This window comes from Cygnus olor, chromosome 7, assembly GCF_009769625.2.
Source record: "Cygnus olor isolate bCygOlo1 chromosome 7, bCygOlo1.pri.v2, whole genome shotgun sequence".
NCBI classification, from domain to species: domain Eukaryota; kingdom Metazoa; phylum Chordata; class Aves; order Anseriformes; family Anatidae; genus Cygnus; species Cygnus olor.
The window spans coordinates 27919419-27941006 of record NC_049175.1 but is presented as its reverse complement, the minus strand read 5'-3'; the positions used below and the strand labels follow the sequence as shown (position 1 = coordinate 27941006).

The 21588-nt window shown below is 38.1% G+C and overlaps 1 long non-coding RNA gene across 3 annotated transcripts in view; it reads left to right on the top strand.

The window, feature by feature from the left end:
- LOC121073381 overlaps positions 1-20740 on the top strand; it is a 54560-nt gene extending 33820 nt beyond the window's left edge. For all 3 annotated transcript variants that reach the window (XR_005821666.1, XR_005821665.1, XR_005821667.1), the window contains 3 exons: positions 8845-8998; positions 13630-13761; positions 17523-20740. This is a non-coding gene — a long non-coding RNA (uncharacterized LOC121073381). The remainder of the gene's footprint in view (positions 1-8844; positions 8999-13629; positions 13762-17522) is intronic.
- The last annotated feature ends 848 nt before the right edge of the window (positions 20741-21588 follow it).

Below are 21588 nucleotides of genomic sequence, written 5' to 3'. Positions count from 1 at the left end.
CTGAATAAATAACCAAAGCCATCATTATTTTATTTTACTTTTTGTCTTTTTCTTCTGAGCATTTAATGTGGTGGTTTTCAAGCTGATTGCTGTCTTTCATGGAAAGATTGAGATTGAGTAGTACGAAGAGAGTGCAAGAAATTATACCAAGCTGTCTTTTTTTTTTTTTTTTTTGCTTCCATTGACCCTGATTGCCTTTACAGATATGGCACTAGCATTTTAGCTGGTAAAGGAGAAGAAACAGATTCTTTTAAATGAAATTAATTCACTTTTATTCTCCTCTATGGAGACTCTCTTGTTTGTTTGGATGTAGGGAGGAATAAGTGTAATAGGAATGTTCTTTTACTTCCAAGATGAAAGCTAACAGTCAGTGCCACTGCAGCAGAGACATGTAAGGTTAAGGAAATAAGTCATACCATTATTCAACAAAATATTCTCTGGTTAAAACAACTGGTTTCAAACGTTGAACTCGTCAAATGTCAGCAAAACCCAGCCAGGTGACTTGAAAGAGTCTCATTTTAATGAGCCCTTTTTAAAGAGCTCTGCCAATTTGTGTCAGGTATATATTTACTAGTTTATGCTGGCAAATGCAGATTTCCAGGCTTTTAGATTAGCAAAGACAATTTATTTATTTATTTGTGTGTGTGTGATTTGGAGGCAATAACAGCGTTAAAAATCAAGTGAATTTTTACAGAACAGAGCTGGTGAAAAGAAATGCCTTTGGTTTTAACCTCTGCCTTTCTCCTTACTTAAAACCTGCTGACACTCTCTCATCACAGCACACAAGTTTGGCAGCTGATTTTCACAACCAGTAGAAGCATGTCTCATACAAAATTTAACACCTTGCTAAGCTAGTCAAGTACAAAATCATGTTGATTACATGACTTTGTGTCATTTGTTAGCTCCTGATAGTTCACTGCGATATATCAGTTTAGTCATAATCTGTACAAATTGCACGTGCAAGCAAAGCATCCTGTAGATCCCTTTCCAAAAATGATGAGCTACCAGAATGAACTCAAGACAGTAGGCAAAGGATGCAATAATTTTGCCTGTGCTGGCAGATTTTGCTGCTTCAAACACAGAAAGAGATGGAGAGAAAGAGACAAAGGTTTCTTCTAGGACAAATAAACCCTTCTTAGTCCCTCTTCATCTCTCACACCTGACCTCCACCAAAACCCTGCTAGCTCCTCCCAGCTTTTCTGAAATGTCTGATATGCCTTAAGATGGCCTTGAAGACCCTGATAGATAATTATGTTAGAACAAAGTGAACATTTATTCATAAGCTGCAGTGGACTTACATAATGCATCTTTTCCCCTGCCAAATGTTTTTCCCCCTAGGATTAATATTGTTACTGATTGCATTAAAGGAATTAATTATTTCTACTTCTTTTTGGTAACACTTTACAATAAATTTGATGTCTGTTTCTTGCTTAAGTACCAGTCATTAAATAGGACAACATCTTTTAGCCACTGAATACTAAGCTTTCATTTCAGCCACATTTTAGGACATATGCCAGGAGTATTCACAGACTTAAGTTAAGCAAATGCTTAAGTGTTGCTTCTTGGATGAGAACCACTGATTAGAATTTCAGAGGACTGATGCATTAGGACACTAATACATCACTGGAGAGGAAGATATAATTGAACAACAGTCATGATGATGTCTAAATTGCCTTCTGGATGGGATTCCCCATGTTTTGAGTGGGTGTGAAATAATTAAACTTTAATCAGCTACAGAAATGCTTAAAAAAAAATACATATTTACCAGGTGACTGAATGAGATAAATTAATACTTACAAGCATAGTCTAAGTTTTTTTTTCTTTGTGAATAAGGAAATAATTTACTGATAACAGGCCTCTAAACTAGTATTTGGATCAAGAGCATGGAAATGGACTGCAAGAAATACTAATAAATGCTAAGCAATCTGTCTCACAAGCAGGTGATGTTAGTGTTTGGGGAACTTTGCCACAAGATTATCCATCTCCTTTCTGCTATTATTGGGGGCCCACTGTGATAAACCATCAGCTTCCAAACTCAGAACCTTAAGATTTCAGGGTTATTCTAACTTGTCACTTTACTCTGAAACATTAGAAACAGAAAGATAATGGGAGATGGATGCAGTCTGTGAAATATAGATATAGAATCAGATTAAATACGTCTTCCACATTTGGGAAATATTCACAACTGGGGTTGTGGTTCCAACGTCCTTCCAGCCTTTACAAACTGGTCCCTCAAATTAATTCAGGCCGTCCCTTTTCCGTACGTCCCTGAAACTCTTGGTCTTCTTCCAGAGACATCAAAAAGCCCAGACTCAATTCTCACTTTGAACATTGGTTTTAACGAGCTGCAAGGACACCTACTTCAAGCCACAGTTACACCTGTCTCAAGGCCCCCAGGAACACTCAATGTGCTCCCAACTACAAAGAACCACCCCCCTTTATTTTTTGGATAAGAGATGTACATCAATAATCTATATGTCTATATGTCATGTACAGCTACAGATGTAGTTGTCAATATAGAAAAAATATCATCAGTCATTTTATGTCTGGCTTTGTTTTTCTGATAGAATCCTGACTTTTCAGAGGTAAAGTAACTCAGGTTATGTTCCAATGGGCCTTTTGTTCAGTGACTTCAGTTGTCAGTTCTTGCCAGTGGCTGAGGGATTTGGCTTTGCTCTTCACTGAAGCATTGTTTGTAAGGTTGCTTCATTTCAGATTTAAATGTTCCATGCAAAAACACGTCAGGAAGTTATATTTCTTATTCTTTCTGTCTGAATTTCTGCTTATGAATCTTAATGTCATTGTCCTAAAACTTTTATCACAAAAGAAGGATTGTGCTTAAGTAATTGATGAATTTGGGGTTTTAATATATAGAAACAAATACATTAGCTACATTAAGACCTAGCTTTTTGCATGTATTCCTTCATGTATCCTTCCAGTTAGTGCCATTTTACAAGCAGTCAAGTTTTAGAACTATGAGCTTTAACCAGTTCTGCCATGGACCATTCTACATAATACAGGCTGTGTTAGGTCAGTCGTGTAGGACTGATACGTGCTATATTGGCCCAAACCAAAAGAGAATATTTATTCTAAATAATTGTGAAGATATTTTATTTCTATTCTATCCAAATACTTACCTGGTGACTATTAGAAGAATATCCATCTTTTGTTCATTTATCTTAATTACACACATTTAAGTAAGCATTGATAGCCTGTTTTCTTTCTTTCTTTCTGCCTGCCTCTCCCTCCACCAGTGTAACTAAAAGAGGAGAATTAGAAGTCAAATCTGAAGATTTCAGATTTTATCTCATCAACAGTGAATTTGATGGAAATTGTCCTCTTGACTTCAAAGAACATTGAATTGTGCTTCGTTATATAAAATGTCTGTGATAAATCTGGGAAATTAACCTACTTATGCTTAATACTCTGTTCAATATCTTAATCACTCATTGAGAAAATACAAAAGCACCATCACTATTATATATCTTCATTAAAATGGTTGGGAACAGCATCTTTGATGATCATAACTTAACCAAAGCAGTAAAAAAAATCATGTCTAAAAATAACCAGCCTTCTAATACGGATCCTGGGTGCTTGCAATTTTGACTCCCTCACCTTCAGTCCTTAGCCAATTATTAGCCAAGATTCTCTTTTTGCATGTAGTCATTTAACTAAGCATCAGTTTTGTGTAAACAGAACATGCCATTCATTAATCCTGCAGTAACAGCTAGTGTGTAACCTTAGGTTTCTCAGCAATGTACAAATGTTTGACAAAAGACTAACTATGACAATTAAAGCAGCTTCCTTCATCAAAATAGAATGGTTGCAAAGAGCTGTTTCACTATTGTACAGCTATCAATAAAACAGCTGAATGTGAGCTAATAAAAAAGTCATTTTCTTTCTGCGGCCTACAGCGAGAGAGAATAATAGTTGAGAAAGGGCAGGAATGGGAACACCTGGAGTAGATAATTGCATGCTGCTTACTGGACTCTCTGGCTCTATTTTGAAGCTTGATACAGTAATAAGGAATAATGCAGCAACTGTATAGTCTAGGGGAAAGCAGGATCAGCAGGGCAGATTATTTTCCCTTCTTCCAAGTCCATTTGCTAAATCTTTGTATTTTGAACTGCACTGAAACATCCTCAGAACTAGAGATGCAGCAGGAAGCTAGTCAGAACTGCTGAGTGCCTTCCTCTTTGTGCCTTGGTCCTAGCTTTGAATTCTTCTCTAAAGGTTGCAGAGAAAATAATAATAATAATAATAATAAAGTTCTTCATCATCAAAATATGCATTTAGACAGTGCATCCACAATTGCTGACTCTTTTCTTGGAACAGGTTCCAGTTTATAACCAGCACAGGTTGTCTGCCCATGTTGGGAGTGGCTGCACTCTGTGGAAGGACTTGAGGACCTGCTTTAAGACTTCTCTGAAAGAAGTCATGGGCTATCTTGAGGAAACCAGGATAACACTAGAGCTGGTGAACACATCCAATTTGCTTTGATCAGAAGTTAGGAGATAGCTGGGACAAACCGATCCAGAAGGTTAGAAGCATTCCTGGATGCACAGTATGTCCTTGATGATCAGGGACAGTTCAGTTGACCCAGTGTGCTTTTGGGAATCTGACACACTTCTCTGGGGAACTGTTTTCCAGATACAGGTGACAACAAAAAATATCCCAACTGTTTCAGAGAAGACAAGTCTGTGAGTTTTAATTAAAATCCACATCAGTGACTCACCAGGAATCGCTGTCACGCTCTCTGAATTGCGGTCCTGTCTAAGAAGGATATTGTAGCCCTGAGTACCATTCGCCCAACTTGTGTGAGAGAGTTTTCCCACAGAGATTTCACAGTCTTTGGGTTAAGGTACAGTGGGATGTGTGACTGAACTAGGGACCTCAAGAGAAGGAAGGATATCACCAGGATGTGTTATCATGGATCATCTGCAATAACTGACCCAATATAAGGCAAGCATAGGAAGTAGCACACAATTAGGAGTATTTTAAGTTGGCCAAGTATGAAGTTATAAGGGAGCAGAATACTGTTGGAGTTTGCAGGACAGCTTACTTCAGGGTGAGTTACTTCCCCTGACAGGACAAGAGCATAAACCTTTACTGTTTTTTTGTCACTCAAGCTTTACCTACTATTCCTACAGCCATTGTTACAGTGTCTTTGAGCTCCAAGAGTCCAGAGGGAAAGGTATAGGCTTTGCAGCCTCTCTCAATGCAGAGATATTTGGAACAGCTGAGTTGTTGTGGGTGAGGAGGGTAAGACCCCCACCACTCCACCTGTTAGCACATGCAGTCCTTATTTCTTCCCTAAAATGTTCTAGGACTTCCCAGGCAATTCGTATGTTGGCTTGCTTCCTATCTGTAGGTTTTCTCTGATCGGTATCAGTGCTGTGACACACTATATATGCTGATCTGTTAGACTGAGACCCTCCGTGTGATGCTGCATACCCTATAAATTTTAAATTTAAGCAATTAGAGACACTTTCTTCATTGGATTAATGGAGAATAAAATGAAACACTGACAAATTTATTGTCTCTCCTGTAGGCAAGGCAAGCAGAAAGGAGAAAAATAAAAAGAGGAGAGAAAAGAGAAAAAATAAAAGCAAACAAAAAAGGATGTTCACTAGCCTTTCATGAAAGCAAATAGCAAAGTATTTGGCATGTTGATTGACCCTCTATCAATCTGCTTTCTATGTACTGACCAAATCGCTGCAAATATTTGCCTCCTGGTGACAGGCAAACAGCAGGTCAATGCTGAAAAAATGGATTATATTGGTTTTTAACTCAAAATTGAATACCCGTTATTTTCTGGCTGAAAAAAAAAAAAAAAAAAAAGGTAGAAAAAGAGTCATGGAGGTCAAACAATAATTATTTCAGTAATTTAAACAGCTGAGATTGAAGGAAAAGCTTAGGGAGAATCAAGAATATCCTGAGCTGAATATCCACAAGAGTATCCACAAGCATCATCAAGTTCACACTGATTCAAAGCTGGGTTTGTTATGAATGCTAATACTAGAAGTAGGCATATCTTGATTTTGAGGAAATTTAGTTTGTGCTAGAAAGGCAGGCTCTGACTCGAGAACCGTTCTGCACAGTCTAACCAGCTAGCTGGGCTCTGATCTTCTACCTATAGTGACTCGTTTGGACAGAGAGGATGTATTCCTATGCTGCTGTCTCCTGCACTGTGCTGAATTTCCATAAAGAGTACCATGGTCCATGTGGAGTTTGTGGGAGGACAAGATGCTCAATTGTAAATTAAAAGGGTAGAAGGAGCTCTGGGTAGGACAGTGGTACAAAAAAAAAAAAAAAAAGAAAAAAAGTGTACCACTCTTGGGATATTTTGTTCTTAAAAGAGAAAGAGAGAGAGAAAGAAGACCTTCGCCCCTCTGGGGAGGAAGCTTGTCAGCTCTTCCTCTCTCTCTCTCTTGTTTCTTGAGAATATTAATATTTTAGCACTTCTCATTTACTAGGTAACCTCACTCATATGTATTTGACACACTGGAAACAAAACTTTCCTCAGTGCAACAGGAACAGCTTTAGACAAGCCTGCTAAAGTCAGAAAGGGAGCTTCATTCCATGATGGGAGATGGATGATACTGGTGAAGAAAAACCATGTGAATAATTCACGCAGCATATTCAGATGCCATGTGATCCTGAACTAGCATGAACACACTATTTGCTTTGCATTCATAATGTTTCATTAACCACTGTAGAGATGAGCAAGGCAAAGTCATTAAGTTTAGTGTAATGTTGTTTTAACGCTAATTCTTGGTTGTATTACTATGCAAAGACTGTGACTACAAGGGACTTGGGCTGCTTCCGTGAGTTTGCTTTCAAAATCACTCCCCACTCAGGGGAATATTTACTGGAGAGCGACTTCATCCTCCCATCTCCCAGCTCATAAAAAGTGCTTGAATCATCTGAGATTTCAGAGCAGAGGGATATCTAAGTTCCTGTAAAAGAGTGCTGGCTTGAGAGATCCTTTTCAGGTAAACACTAAGCAACCCTTTCCCATTGCGTGCCAGAATTATGTTCAGACTGAATCAAGTTAGAGAGAAAAATAGGCTCCCGTCTGTCATTTTTAAAGACATCAGTTGAATTTATTACTGGAAGGTGCAACATAGTGAAGTCTGAACAGCCAGGACCTAGTTGTAGAGGGGAACAGAACATGGCCACGAGGAGTTGAGCCCTCTCAAACTCTAGGGGATTCTGCTACACAAAGAGAAAGCCTGGATGAGAAATTCTGGCTGAAAAAAAAAATCCAAATTTTGAATAAAAATTTCACCCTGATATTGATTTATTCATACCCATTGAGACTACTTTTAATGGTTAACATTTTCATCTGGAATATATTGTGACCTTTGTGAGAAATATGTTTGTAAATAACTGTTTTTTCACCCATTCTTGCAGAGCTTATCCCACATTTGCTTAGCTGTTAGCATATCACCCAGGTTTTATATGACTGCTTTAATATTCAGCTGACATAACATCCTTATCACAGGATCCTTTAGTCCCTGTTCTGTGTCTCACTCTATCTGAAAAGAAAATATTTTTTTGTCTTGTTTTAAAGGGTTATATCACAGAGACTTGCATGAGCTGCAGACTTGCCTGAATTAATTTTCAAGAAATCTGGTGCTGTGTTAAGTAGCACATATTAAGGAGAATCTCTGATTCTTGATGATGGCTGAAGGGTGAAAAGGACAGGTGATACGTATTCATTGAAACCTTATCGAAGACTTTTTCTACCCAGGGTTTCACCTGGTATGATGCTCTCCGGACTGTTTTTTTCTTGCTTCCTGCTGGCTGGAGTGCAGAGAAGTTCAATAAGGCTCTTGCTGCCTCTAAGCAATGAACCTGGTGGTTTTAGCTCCAGTCATAGTGGATTATAATTACAGTCACAGAGTCTGTGAGTTCAGGCTCTGCGGATGATTCAGCCCAAAGCAAGTTGTCACATGAGCCAACCTTGTAACCTCAGTGAGATGTAAAGTGGACTGGAGCGGGGCCTGGTTATTTTCTCTGTGTACAGTGTGCCATTAAACATGAAAGGTTCCTGAAAAGTCATGCCAGTTCTTGTGACCGTTTTGCAGCATTGCTCCAAGATTAACTGTGTAAAACTCACAGCAATTCTGCTAGCAAAAGCTATACAGAAATATCTGTGTTTTTCAATAAATGAAATAAACCGTTTGTCCAGGTCCACACTCAGCTCCATTTCACCATTAAGTAACATAAAGCTAGACCAAAGGTTTGAAAGTCTCTGACCTAGTTCAGAGTTATGATTGTAAGAGAGGAATTCATTCAATGGAGAACACAAAGGGCAAACAATTGTATAGAAAGCAGAGAAACATGGGCAACACACGAGCCAAGGAAGGCTGCTAGCTCTCACGTAGTGCATTTCATCCCCAGAGATCTCAGAGCTTAATAAAGGAAGGCAACACCATTAACCACATTTTACAGACGGAAAAACTGTAGCTATAATTTAATGTCAGCAAGTATTCTTGAAAGGTGGGGACAATCCCAGGACAGCTTTGTCCCTTGACTGAAGGAAAATTTCCAGCATGCCATTTTGTCACAGATCTCAGAAACTTATATTCACCGTAATTTTCTTTTAATGAACTATGATGCCCAGCAGGCATCACTTGTCCCCATTCTCATCATTTCCCAAGCAAGGTGGGAAATCACAAGGGACAGAAGGAGCTATTGAAGTGCAGGACCCACGACTCTGATTGGTGTTTTTCTTTTTTTCTGCCTGTCTCCCCTTAAGACATTGGGTGAGACAAGGGAGACGTGTGAAGCTGTGACCATGAGACTCTAGTAACTTCATTTTTTTTTCCCCCTCAGGAATTACTGTCACCCAAATACATAAGACAAAATACAGACTGGCCAGGATGCTGCTGTGGGCCTTATGACTGCTCCCTCATTACTGTATGCTGTACAGAGTATCCTGTCTTGGGCGAAGTTACAATCTGAAAGCAACACTATATTAAGCAAGTGGGTGAGTAAACAAGCAAAACTTGGGTTCCCAGTAGGTGAATACCATTAAAGCTATTTAACATTAGTATACAGTCAAGCCTGGATCGTAAATGGGAATCAATAGGAAACAGGAATTGATAGTGAACAGGGAAAGGAGAGAGCAAAGGGCTCAGTCTGAATCTTGCTCAATCAGTGGAAACTAGGTCATGTGCAGGGAGTGGTGATGGAGGAAGGGAAATGGCAATGTCACCACATCGGGGATACTTAAGCAGAAATCTGGACTATGTCTAAGTCACAGGAACAGAGCAACAGGCTGGGGAGAATGTGGGGGCAGAAATGTTGTACAGAATTGACTGGAGCAAATAGTCCTGATAAACTTTTTAGAAATAGGTAACCAAATACTTCAGCACCTCATGTCTTTGTGTAAACATTTGGGTCTCTCCTTGCTGAACCCACACAGTTGCAAGTATGGTATTGGTATAGAGGTGATGTCCAAGCTGCCAAGAGAACTGCTGCCTACTTGCATCATCAGATTTCAAGACTATCTTTGTGGCCTTCCTACCAACATTTACATCAGCCAAGAATCTGCCTCAGAAAAATATCATTGCTTCTATTCCTGAACTTTAGTTCATGGAATCACTTAGATGGGAGCATAGGTAGTTTATTATGTCTTTTGCGATATCTTTGGGCCCAGCTATCTCCCATCTGAAGTCAACAGTAAATTTACATAAATTTAAGAACTGTACTCAAGTAACAGATGCACATCAGCTTTGGAATGCCATAAACATTATTTTCAGCTGCATTAGATCCTTTAAAAAAAAAAAAAAAAGAAAGAAAGAAAGGAAACAATATAGGAGAACTAGATCATGTTGAATCTAAAGCATTTGACCTTTGTTTTTATGTACTTGAGTGCCTCATGCACTGAAAGTAGAGGCAGTGAGCTGCTTCAGTAATAATAAGTTTGTTTTCCTAATTTTGCTCTTGCGGTCGTATGAGGAATCTTAATGAAAACCATATGCTAGGACTAACCACAGTTTATTTACATTTAGGAATGGAAAACAGAGATGCATGTCAAGCACCTCTTCAAACAATCGTACCCTCCAAAATCTGGGGCTTGTTTTATGGATGGTAGAAAATTCACTGGATAGATTTATGTGGTGTATGAGAAGGCAGAACAATGGGTAAAAGGAAAAAAATCTAAAATATGGGCTGGACAGCACTTTTATGGGAAAAAGACTATGTTGCCTGCTCTTTGATACCTGGGTTTTCTTCCAATAACATTACTTGACTGGTTAAGCATTCTTAAATATCTTATTTTTTAATCATTATTATTGCTGTGAGCATTGCAACAGGAACAATGCTATATATCCCCAATCATTTTAGCTGGTATTGGACTATGTAGGTTTAAAATTTGATCAGAAACAGTGACCTCCATGTAAATTAGAGGAGGGTTCTCTTTCCAAGTACAGTCATTTGGGTGGGTAGGATAAATATAATTCATTTCAACACCTGGGCTCTGAAAACATTTATTATTACGCAAATTTTATACCACAGACAAATTACTGAGCAGATGTCCTCCCACCCCAGGGATCTTCTTTGTTGTCCCACATCTCTTGAAGAATTCTTTCTTTGTGACTGTGTCTGAGTGTGCCCTAGGAGAGGCAAAAAGCCCTGGAATACTTACTTCCCCTCCTAAAACTGCACTTTCTGCTTATTTTCTTAGCATAGTTCTTGAAGCAGGTGAACACTTGACTACAGCAATGATTACAGAGAAAGTATGCACCAACACTACCTTTAAACTACAGGGGATGCTTTTGCACTAGCAATGCTTCCTACAGATCCAACAAGACTGGCAAATCTGGGATTATGTTTCCCATAAGTGAGGGAAATCTCCATGTAACAGGACTGGTTTACATAAAAGACCTCAGTTTAGTATGAAGATACCCAAGCTAGCTGTGTATGAATGAACGAGGTGTTGGAAGCAGTCCAGCCATAAAAGCATAAATCTAAGCACAAACACCAATACTTTGATGTGTTTATTTGGGAGATCTTTTACTTAGGTAATGAAATTTTGCCATTGTGAAAACAGCGGAAGAATTCTTTCCCCACTGAGGTGTTTGGTAAAAACTCCCATCAGTTTCATTATATAAGAACAGCAGATGTGATTTACATGATACATCCACCTATCAACCGAGAGACACCAGTCTCTCGGTTCCAGCAGTGGCCAATAGCAGATGCTTCTTGGAAAATATAAAACAAGATGTCTGTATGATGATACCCTCCTAAAATACTCTCACAGCCTCCAGGAAATTGTGGTTGAGAGACTTCCTGTGCCAGAGGTATATTTCTGCATTTAATAGTCCTCCATGGGTTTGTCAACAGTGCCAGGGTTTAATCCCTAAGTAGACATGGAACGTATTCTCACATGGGTATTTTGAGACTTATAAGTATACAGTACATTCAGTTGACAGTAATAAGAAGTTAGCCCCCTTTGGGGACTATACTTTCTATTACCCACAAATGAGAAGAGGACAAAACTCAAAAAAATTAAAATAATTTTTTTAAAAAAATTGATCACATCAGTCATGCATGGGTGGATGTGGGGATTGTAGAAGCAGCAATAGCAATCAGCTTGCCATGTGGCTGTTTCCGCCTGTCTGATTCTATTGTGGTCTTGCAAGTCACTGTTAGGGCTATCACAAATTGTATTGCACAAACATGACTACAGTTGACCAAGGAGATGTTTCTAAGATGGGGGCCATAAGTGAATGAGACAGATGGTCAGAAATGCCCAAAGGAAAGCAACACACACAACCTAGCTTTTACCTGGAGTCAGTGAGAGCTGGAATGAGGTGGGAATAGTGAAAAATCATTCTGGGAAGGAGCACTGTAATCTCTCTGAAATGTTAATATTTAACTTAATAACTGGGGAAGGTTGGAATTTTAAACAAATCATTTTTTAAAGTCAACCACAAGGTCAGAAAGAAAGTTGTTTGTTCATGAGGGAACACAAAATTAGCAATAGCAAACAAGTAATGAAAATTAGGAAGGGAGTGGGGGGGAGGAATAAAACATACAAAAGTGAGTACAAGAAAAATAAGTGTTTGACAGCAGAATTTTGGATTGTCTCTAATATCTGTTTCTGAATGAGACCATTCTTTCAAAGCAATTCATTCAGGATGGGTAAAACATTTAGTTATTATAAGACTTGTTTTTCTTTCTCTTCTTTTCAGTGCTAGTCTTCATTCATTGAAGTTTTCCTATCTATCCTCTTTCTCTTAGTTTTTATGAATTATTTGAATTATTACAATTATTATATTCACTGATGAGTTAACAAGGTAGTTGATCTTGTCATATGTTATGCAGTTGTTCAGATAGTTGAGCAGGCCTTCTCGGGGATAAGAAAAGCCTTCTTTGTCCATTCTTGCTATGTATTAGTTACAATGCTCCCATCAGAATGCTTCTCATGTCACTAAAGATGCAGATGCTGAGACTATCCTGATCTTATCGCTGAACAGATGTAAGACATAGGACTTTTCAATGAAGATCGATACAGCCAAGGGGAACCTTATAATTCAAGGCTTTTCTGTCTTTGATTTCAAGTCAGTTTTGTTATTTTAGGGAGCAGAGGATGGAAGTCTTTTTTCTCTGGTATTTTCATATAATTCTATCATACATCTCCTGAAAAATCATGCCACATACATCTGTTACATGAGTTTCTTCTACTTAACATTCTGTAATTCACATACTCTTTCTCTTGTTTGAATGATATGCAATATAGAGTTGTTTTCATCATAACATTCATAGTACTAAATTAGGTTTTTTTTGAATATGAGGCATTGCAATTTTTTTCTCTTTTTTTTTTTTAAATAACTAATGTATGTGGTCGTATGCATTATGAGACACTCAGATTCAAGTCAGAAAACAAAATAATCAGAAAATTTGGTCTTTATTGAGATGTCAGTGGTTCTTCAAAAACAGAAAATTCAGACAGAAACACAAGAAATATAATGAACAGTTCAATGACAGTTTGGAATTTTAATTTTACATTTGTCTAAATAAATTTTAAACAATTTTAATTAGCCTCGCTTGAAACAAACACCTAAAATAAAAATAATTTTTATCTTGCTGAAAGAACTATCAATGACTCCTATCTTTGTTTTGCAAATATATCTTCCTTTTTGTGCTTACACCCAAGCGTATTCAACAAGACTTTGGGGCTGAGGATAGTGTCATAATCATGATCCCATTACTACTTTGTAACTTTCAGTGTGAGGACCATCCAGGGTTATCTGTTGCCGAGGAGGGGACTTCGGTGTGCGGGTTGATAGCAACTGCTGTTTATTTTCCATCTGACAGTAGAAACATTAAACTCAAATCTTTATTCCTCTTGGACAGACCCAGCTCTGTTCCTCTTCTTCTACATGATATCCTCATCCTGACCAGGACCTGGATCATCATCTTCAGGATAGCAAGTTTTAGCTCTGGAGCCCAAGAAGCCTTGAGCTGGCAGTTTTTCATGGTCACTGCTGGAATAGCTCTGCAGCTCCTGTGAATGTATTGCTATATTGACTAAGAAACATTTGAACAGCGTTATCTGTTTCAGCAGGACTTTCAGGGCTACCAGATGATATTTTTTTCTCTTCTACCTAGTGAGCAAGCATGATTACAAGTGCAACTGTGAGTCACTTACCATTAATTCCTGTGGGTGTACATACAGATGGAGATAGAGACCCACCTCCCTTGGGAAACACCAGCTTCAATCTCTTCTTCTTGTGACACAAGGTGAGTAACAAAGTGGAAAATGCCCTTTCACAAGACTCACAGCTAAGGGGATTCTGGTATCCTGTGCAGAAAAGACTACATGCAATTAACAAACCCATATACCTTCCAGCCAGCTGAAAAAACTCAGGAAGATTACATCAACTGCTTCATAGATTACAGTTTTTAGGAACTACGTTTTCAGTAATAAACTTGCAGCCTTTGTAGCAAGTGACTTTTTTCTCCCTCTATGTTGACTTCAATTACCGAATCATATCAATAAAATATGGCTAGAAAATATTTTCAAATATAAAAGTAAAACAGAAAAGGAGAAGCAAAAATGATACAAATAGTACTACTTAGAAATTACTTTCTTAAAAATTAATTCTTTTCCCTTGGAAGAAACTTAATTTACTCACTGTTTTTATATGGCATATAACACATTAATCTTCAAGTCCGCATATGAAAACTGAAAATGGGTAATAATAATTCAGATGCTTGTCACTTTGGGGACTTGGAGAACAATTTGACTGCCCATGAAAATCTGATCTGATCAACAAGCTGAATTATAAAAGCAAACAAACAAAAGTATATTAGTAGATGTCCTCCAGTTTATGATACAATGTGTGTAATGAATAGTGAGGACTAACAAAAAAAAAAAAGAATATTTTTGTGAGGGGGAGGGGGAAATATTTAGCCTCTAACACAAATGTATTTTCACGAAGTTGGTTCACAGCTAATATAAGAAGTTCAGAAACAATCCACTGTCCATATGCTATGTGAGTATCTGTAGGAAAATAAAATTGCATAACAAAAACAAGATCATAGGCATACAGTTGTCTCTCATGGGCTCTTGATCTGTCTGAGACTTTGATCTTCTTACCCACAAAATTTACTTTCTGCTCATGTCTCTCTTTCCAGCAACCAGGGGTGATTTGTAGGCTGTTACTATAAGAGGGAGGCCAATTCTCCAACAACACGTTGGCGTATGAATATGAAACAGACAACTGTTCCTCACTTTCCCATGTCATGTTTTGTTTCTATAAAATGAAATCTACCCATTTGGAACTTTTACTTAGATTAAGAAGCTGACAACTATTTTAACCTTTTTAAATAATAGAAAAGACCTGTCTTATTAAATAATTGCAACTACTCCTACTGTTTTTAATGATCTTTGAATCAAGCTGTAGTTTTGGATCAAGATGAAAAGCCCGATGGTATCTAGCTGGGAGTGGATGAAATTTCTTGTGGAGCAAAATGAAGATTCTTCATTTCTACATCTGAAGGGATGTTCAAATATGAACAGCTGAAATTGAAAGACATTTTTAAATGTAATGGGTAAGGAAGTAAGAAAAAGGGACGTAATTAATGTTAATCAACATTGCTCTGTGGAAAAGAGGTCTTCTCACACAAAACTTAATTTGTTCTTTGACAAGATTGCAAGACTGGATGATAAAGGTATCTCTGAAATTGTAATATTCTTAGAACAAGATATTGATACAGCCAGTCCTGCCTTGGGGTATGAGATAGAATTGTTCATCCCTTGTATTTTCCCCAGCTGTACTTTCCATTAATCTATTATGTTACTTTTTTTTTTTTGGATGTGTTTGAAATAGAATTACCACAAAGTTTCATTAGATATCAAAACTAATAAAAAATACAATATATGGACAAAGAAGTGGCTGACAAGTCTTAGAACATATCTACCAATACAAAATCATTAGCAAAAGGTGTAGCTCTCAGGTAGATGTTCTGGAAGTGATTCTGCTTTGGGACTACACTGTTATATATATTTCATCAAGGAGTAGCAGGGAAGTATGAAGTAATTTTTGAGTATGGATGAAGACTGGCAGTCTGCTAAGTAAAGATAAGGGCAGAAGAGTGATATAGAGGGCTCTAGCATCATTTGGTTATCTGGCCTATTTAAATGACTTCAAGGTACTCAGCAGAAAAATGGTATGTTGAGACATCATGGAAAACAGGGATTCTGAAAAAAAGTTTTAGGAGTCATATGCAGGAAACAAATTAGTGTAGCTGCTTAACAAAGTGATCTGATCATAGGAAGTTTCTTTAAGAACGGTTTACTCAGATGCCTTTGGAATTATGCAGGTTACATCTGAAGGTGATTTGGACAGAAGAACAAATTACTTCTTGAAATCCATCTCTCCTTTTCTATGAATCTTGGCTTCTATAAACACAAGAGAGAACAGAAAACAGGAAATGACTTCAGAATTTGTAAGGTCAATATTTGTAGTATGGTGACTTTAATCTTGCAATATATTTTACACAGAAAGCAGATTTTTGCTGTGCAATAGAGCCCTGAACTAAACCTCTCTTGACCTGCAGATTCAGATCATATAGCAAAACATTTTGCAGAAGTATAACTTCAAGCCTCAGTAGCAAATAAGAAGTCCTACCTACAGGGGAAGATCTCCGAGGAGTATTTTCTACAGCTAAAATATAGTATGCAGTAGAAGTCTCCTTAATCTGGAAAAGTATATCAAGCCAGACATAGTCAAGTGAGAAATAAATGATAATGTTTGTTTAAGCTTTGGAATTAATTAATCACTTAATGAACCATCCAGAGACATGGTGACCTCTCTAGTCCTTGAGGTCTCCAAATCAAATTATGAGCCTGATACTGACTTACTAAGCAATGGTAAGACCTCTGGCATACCTCTGAGTGGGAAGACTTGGCTAGTACACTCTTCTGGCCATAAAATGTGGATCTCACACAAATCTTTTGAGTATGAGTTCCCAGCATTGATTCACTCATGTTTCACAATCAGATCCCTCAGCCCCCATTTGCGTTCCAGACCCTCTCAGGTCAGGGGAAGCAGGGCATGGAGAAGCCCAGAGCATGACACTCCATGGTTGAGGCAGTGCAATGCTTTTATGGCACTAGCTTCTAGATATCATCTCATGAAGAATTTGATATTCCTGTAAATCACTGACTTATGCAAAGCACTTGAGTACTTTGACGCAACCAGATGAGATGGCTGAAAAATGTCCTTTTTTTTTTCCAGCTGTCATCCAAAAAAAAAAAAAAGAGGGAAAGAAAAATTTAAAAAGCCAGAAAATAGTTTGGATTCAAATGAGGAGAAACTGAATATCTTTCACTTTCTTCTGAAAGCTAAATAAAATAAAATATGAGCTCTGGAAATATTTTTTATGGAGAAGAAAATAAGATATTTCCCATAAAAATTCATTCAAAATCCAAAATAAAAGAACTAGGAGCGTAATCTTCCAAAAATCCCAAGTGAATAATGAATTATGTTAGAAATACAGTAAAAATAAGACTAAGTATTTTCTCTTTTTCTCCATATGTATGGAGGTATATCAAGGAAGAAATGCATACATATTTTGTATGCCAGCTATGTATTCACATCCAAACCAGATATTCTGTGGTACCGTATGGACTTTCTCTGGCTTTCTGTAAAGTTCCCAGGGCTTTAGGATGTGTTCAGCAGGTGCAGAAACTACTCTTTAGCCAGAAAATTTCAGCTGCTATCACTAGTGCACTGGAGAGTAGAGCAGCCTCTTAGTAGCAATGTTAAATGCAATACAGACAGCTACATTGTAATTGCTTCTGTTATGAGAGAGAGCATTATTTCATCTGGAAGCTTTTGGCTTGTGGCTATACTCACTTGCACTTAATCATCCATTTACCTCTGTGACAAGCTACAGCATGCAGCATGAGCCTTCAGATAGCAGGGATCTCAAGCTAAGGTTGTATTTGGCACCATCCGACAGCATACATACCTGTGGGTGTTTTTTCATTTCAGCCGTGAATGCCATGGAGAGATAAATTCAACTACATTCTTTCCTGTAATGGGAATGGTATTTCACTATGCTGTTACCTCCTCCCATGTAGCCTCACATGTGCTCAGAAATGCAACAGATTCTACAGCAGTTTTAAGATTTGTCTTCTGAAAATGTCATTTTGAAGCTGTGAAATCAGCTGTGCTCAAAATGGAAAGCACGCTCAATGGTATGGAAAGAGATAAAAGCTAGAATTTCTTCTTTACGCCATTCTTCTGACCCCAAAAAATGCTGACCTCCTGCATCTGTCCATTTTGACTGACAAATAAGTGGTCAGTTTGGATAAAAACCAAAGATCAGAACTAATAAATGTGTTGGCAGGAACATCCATGGAAACTAGTTTATTTAAGACAGAATTAAAAAACATTTGCCAAGGGGGAATTTTAAATATATTGCCCTCAAACGCATGCACTAGGAAATCTGGATTACATTCAACCAAATAATGAACAGATACATATTGTATTACTTAAGTGAGCAGTCACAGCAATGAAATTTTGATTGCACAGTATTCTCAAAATGGTTATAAAGTGATCTTCCAAGCAGAAGTGATTCACATGAATAAATCTGAGAATTCAGCACATTGATCCTAAGGATGAAAAAAAAGAAGAAAAAAAAATGCTGTGAAATGTACAGATACCTTGTCTTTATTAGCAGTTATTCAGTCCCTCCAAAGATTTTGTTGTTGTTGTTCTGTAGAAATATTACTTCAGCTGAATGAATTCATTTCTTAGTCTTCAGTGGACAGACTCCAGTGTGATGGAAGATACTCAAGACTTTGCAGATCTTCAGAGAGTTTTCATTTTTTTGCCATCACCACAACCGATCTCCTTTGGATATTTTACAAACCTTACAGCCAATGAAGGCTCAGACATAACTGGTCTGTCCACAGCGTGGCCAGCCAGAATTGGTTTTGACAGTCATCTCAAAATTGTATCCTTTTTCTGTTTGGCAAATGAATGGAGCTTACGAGATGACAAACAAGCTTCTTAAGTCAACATATTTACCACAATTTCCCTTCATTAATTCTCATATGGTTGAACAGAAGGCAGGACAATTGGTTCACCTGGTGCAAAGGCAGAACAAGCTGATTTATGCATTGAACAAGAGAGGGAGTATCGCATGTGCTGCTGCCAAACTCTTGCCCAGTCACAATTTGTTTGCACCTGGCTATCAAAACCTCACAGCTTCAAATGGGCCTGGTAGTGATCTGTAAGGAAACAGGACAGCTGAGAATGGTTATCACTGGTTGCCCTATTCAGCAGTCACTGGTTCTTCAGCTGATTGCGGCTCCTCACCCTCAAGATCCTATCGTACCTCTGGGAATTGCCCTAGGGAAGGCTGGGAGTGAGTGAACTTGGGCTGCAAAGTGCAAAAGGTGCAAAACTATTTCTTGATGCCTCAGAGAGTTGTTCTTTTTTTTTTTTTTCCCCCTTTGTTCCCACTGGCTCTGACCCTATTTTTGCCTTCTTGGTTGGACAGAAAGAGCTAACAGAGCTTTGTGCCTCCCATCTTCTGCATAAAAGCAACACTGGACCTGGCAAAAAGTCATGGCTTCGTTTTCTTTAATTTTTCCGGTCCTTTCCTGTATCATCTGTGGATTTGAGCAGCCACAGAGTTGTGGCGTCCCCAGCAAGGAGTTCTGCAACATATCACCCAACTGTTCCACACATGCCCGCTTTCCTCCAATTTTCAGCTTCTCTTCTCCCATCTTCTTAGGGGATCACAGCGGGCAAATAACTGCTGCTCACCTCACTGTGCACAGTCATCACACAAGCAGTGCCAGTGGTGGTTACAGCAAAGTCTGCTCTAATTAGCAAAGGTAAAAAAGGACTTGTCACGCTTGTGCACTGCAGTGTGAACGTGGGCAAGGCCAAGTTATATCCAAGAAAACACACAACCATTTTTTGGAGTGGTGGCCAAGATCATTGTGTTAACTGCCAAGAACTGGGGAGCATTGAAACCCCACTGCTTTTTTCTCTCTGTATGAGGAACATTGGTTTTGACCTGCCTTTTCCAATATAAACATCATTCTTTGTGCGTATCATAAAAATGCACACACACAAAGAACCGCTTCACTGCCCATTCATCCCATGCTGGGAAGAAACAAATTGAATAAACAAATGGCATATGTTAGTCACATTGCTTCATGCACTGCTGGAAATGTGTTCAGATACTGTGGTGTCTTCTATTACGATCACTGTAGAATTAAATGTATACATGTTTCTTTTTAGGATTGTACTGTGACATCTGAAATGAAGTATGAGTTACTTGAATTTGGATAAATGTGATATTTATTAGAATAAGCATGTACTAGCCCTCACAAAATAAATGTGTGTTGTGAAAACACTCTTTCATCTGGCTAAATTGTAAAGAACTGTCTGAGGTAAGCTTTGATTTTCAGTAGCATCACTATTCATATTATTTGAGTAACCATAATTTTAAGGTGGCTTTTTTACAGATAATGTACAACCTCCTCTGGCACAAATGGCACTTATAATATTCTCAAGTGGCTTCACTGAAGTTGGGCAGTCAGATAGCAGCTGACAAGATTGAATGGAAGGGTCTTAGACTGGTCAAAATCTGCAAATAGCTTTGTGAGAAACAAAGTTCCCAATTTCAAAATTATTTTCCTTTTGAAGGATTTGTACCTATTTCACTTTTAAGATTATTTTTTCGTTATTCTTGTTCACAGTATTTGACTGAACAGTTTACACAATTGTTAAAGGTCAGTCTTCAAGGACAAGAGTAGTATCAAATCAAGTATTTCATTTAAAAGATCACTTTTTGTTTATTTCCAGATGTCGTTATATCCTTTTGCTTAAAATAAAACAAAAAATCTATCCTTTCATTTCAAAACTCTCCAACAGGCATTATGACATTTTGCAAATCTCTCGACCACTTCAGGGGGATTAGGAATGGGACCAGCATTTTTACAGTCAATTTCCTCAATATGCCCAGTAGTTAAACGATTGTAATCCTCTCTCAAACCAGAAGGTGGCAAGCACTCTTAAATTATGAGCTGCACTGAAACAAGACAGGCTCTCTTCCGATAAAATCTCAGCCACCATCGTCCTCTGCTTGAGCATTCAGCCTTGGGTTTTCCAGCCAGAGATTTGTGTTTAACAGTGTCCAGTAAATCACAGCAGGACAGGACTAAAAAGGGAAGCATGAAGAGATTGAAACATATCTTCCGTTATAACTTAAAAAAAAAAAAAAAACCTCCCTGAGACAAAAGTAGAAAATAATTGTGTAGAAAATAAAGCTGACCGGAAAAATGAAATTTCCGCCCCACAGCAGCTCTGGCAAAGGGAAGGCTGCGTAGAGATCGGGCTCGCTGCCAAGCCTGGCCACAGAAGAGGCACAGGGCACCTGGAGCAAACCATGCCACAGCCTGTGCCTGTATGCAAATGTTGAATAATCTGCTAAATATTAAGTAATGTTTTGCATGTATTTTCACAGAAGGAAACTAGCCCCAAACTTTATTTACTGTTTTTCAGCAACAACTAAGCTGCAAAATTTCCTGCTAATCTATCAGTCCTAAATGATGTAATTTGTGTGTACACATAACAAGAGTAGAAAGCTAATGTATTCTTGGGTGCCAAGTTAGATGTATCAGTAGGAATTTACTTCCTTTCTTCTGAAAAATTTTAAATTCCAGTCTGTAACTTAGCTGGGGAAACAGGTCACCCAGGACGTGCTACACAGGAGAGCCTGAAAGGCAAATTAATGCATATAGGTAAATATGTAATAAGAAAACCAATATAAGCTCCAGTTTTTAAATGTTTACATCACAGCTTGATTTTGGCATTTGGGCTGAAGACTTCATGTCAGTTGGATTCTTTCTCTGACAGGCTATTTATTTTAATACTATGTTTTAAGAATTGGTGGGGAAAAAAAAGGTTTTCAGGTAAAGGAAGTAATTTCTGAGCTTCTTTTTCTGAAGGCCTCAAAGCATCAGGAGGGCAACGCAGCCTTCAGATGCCCGTGACAGCTGACAAGTGCTGACGATTTGAAAGCAGTAATGATACA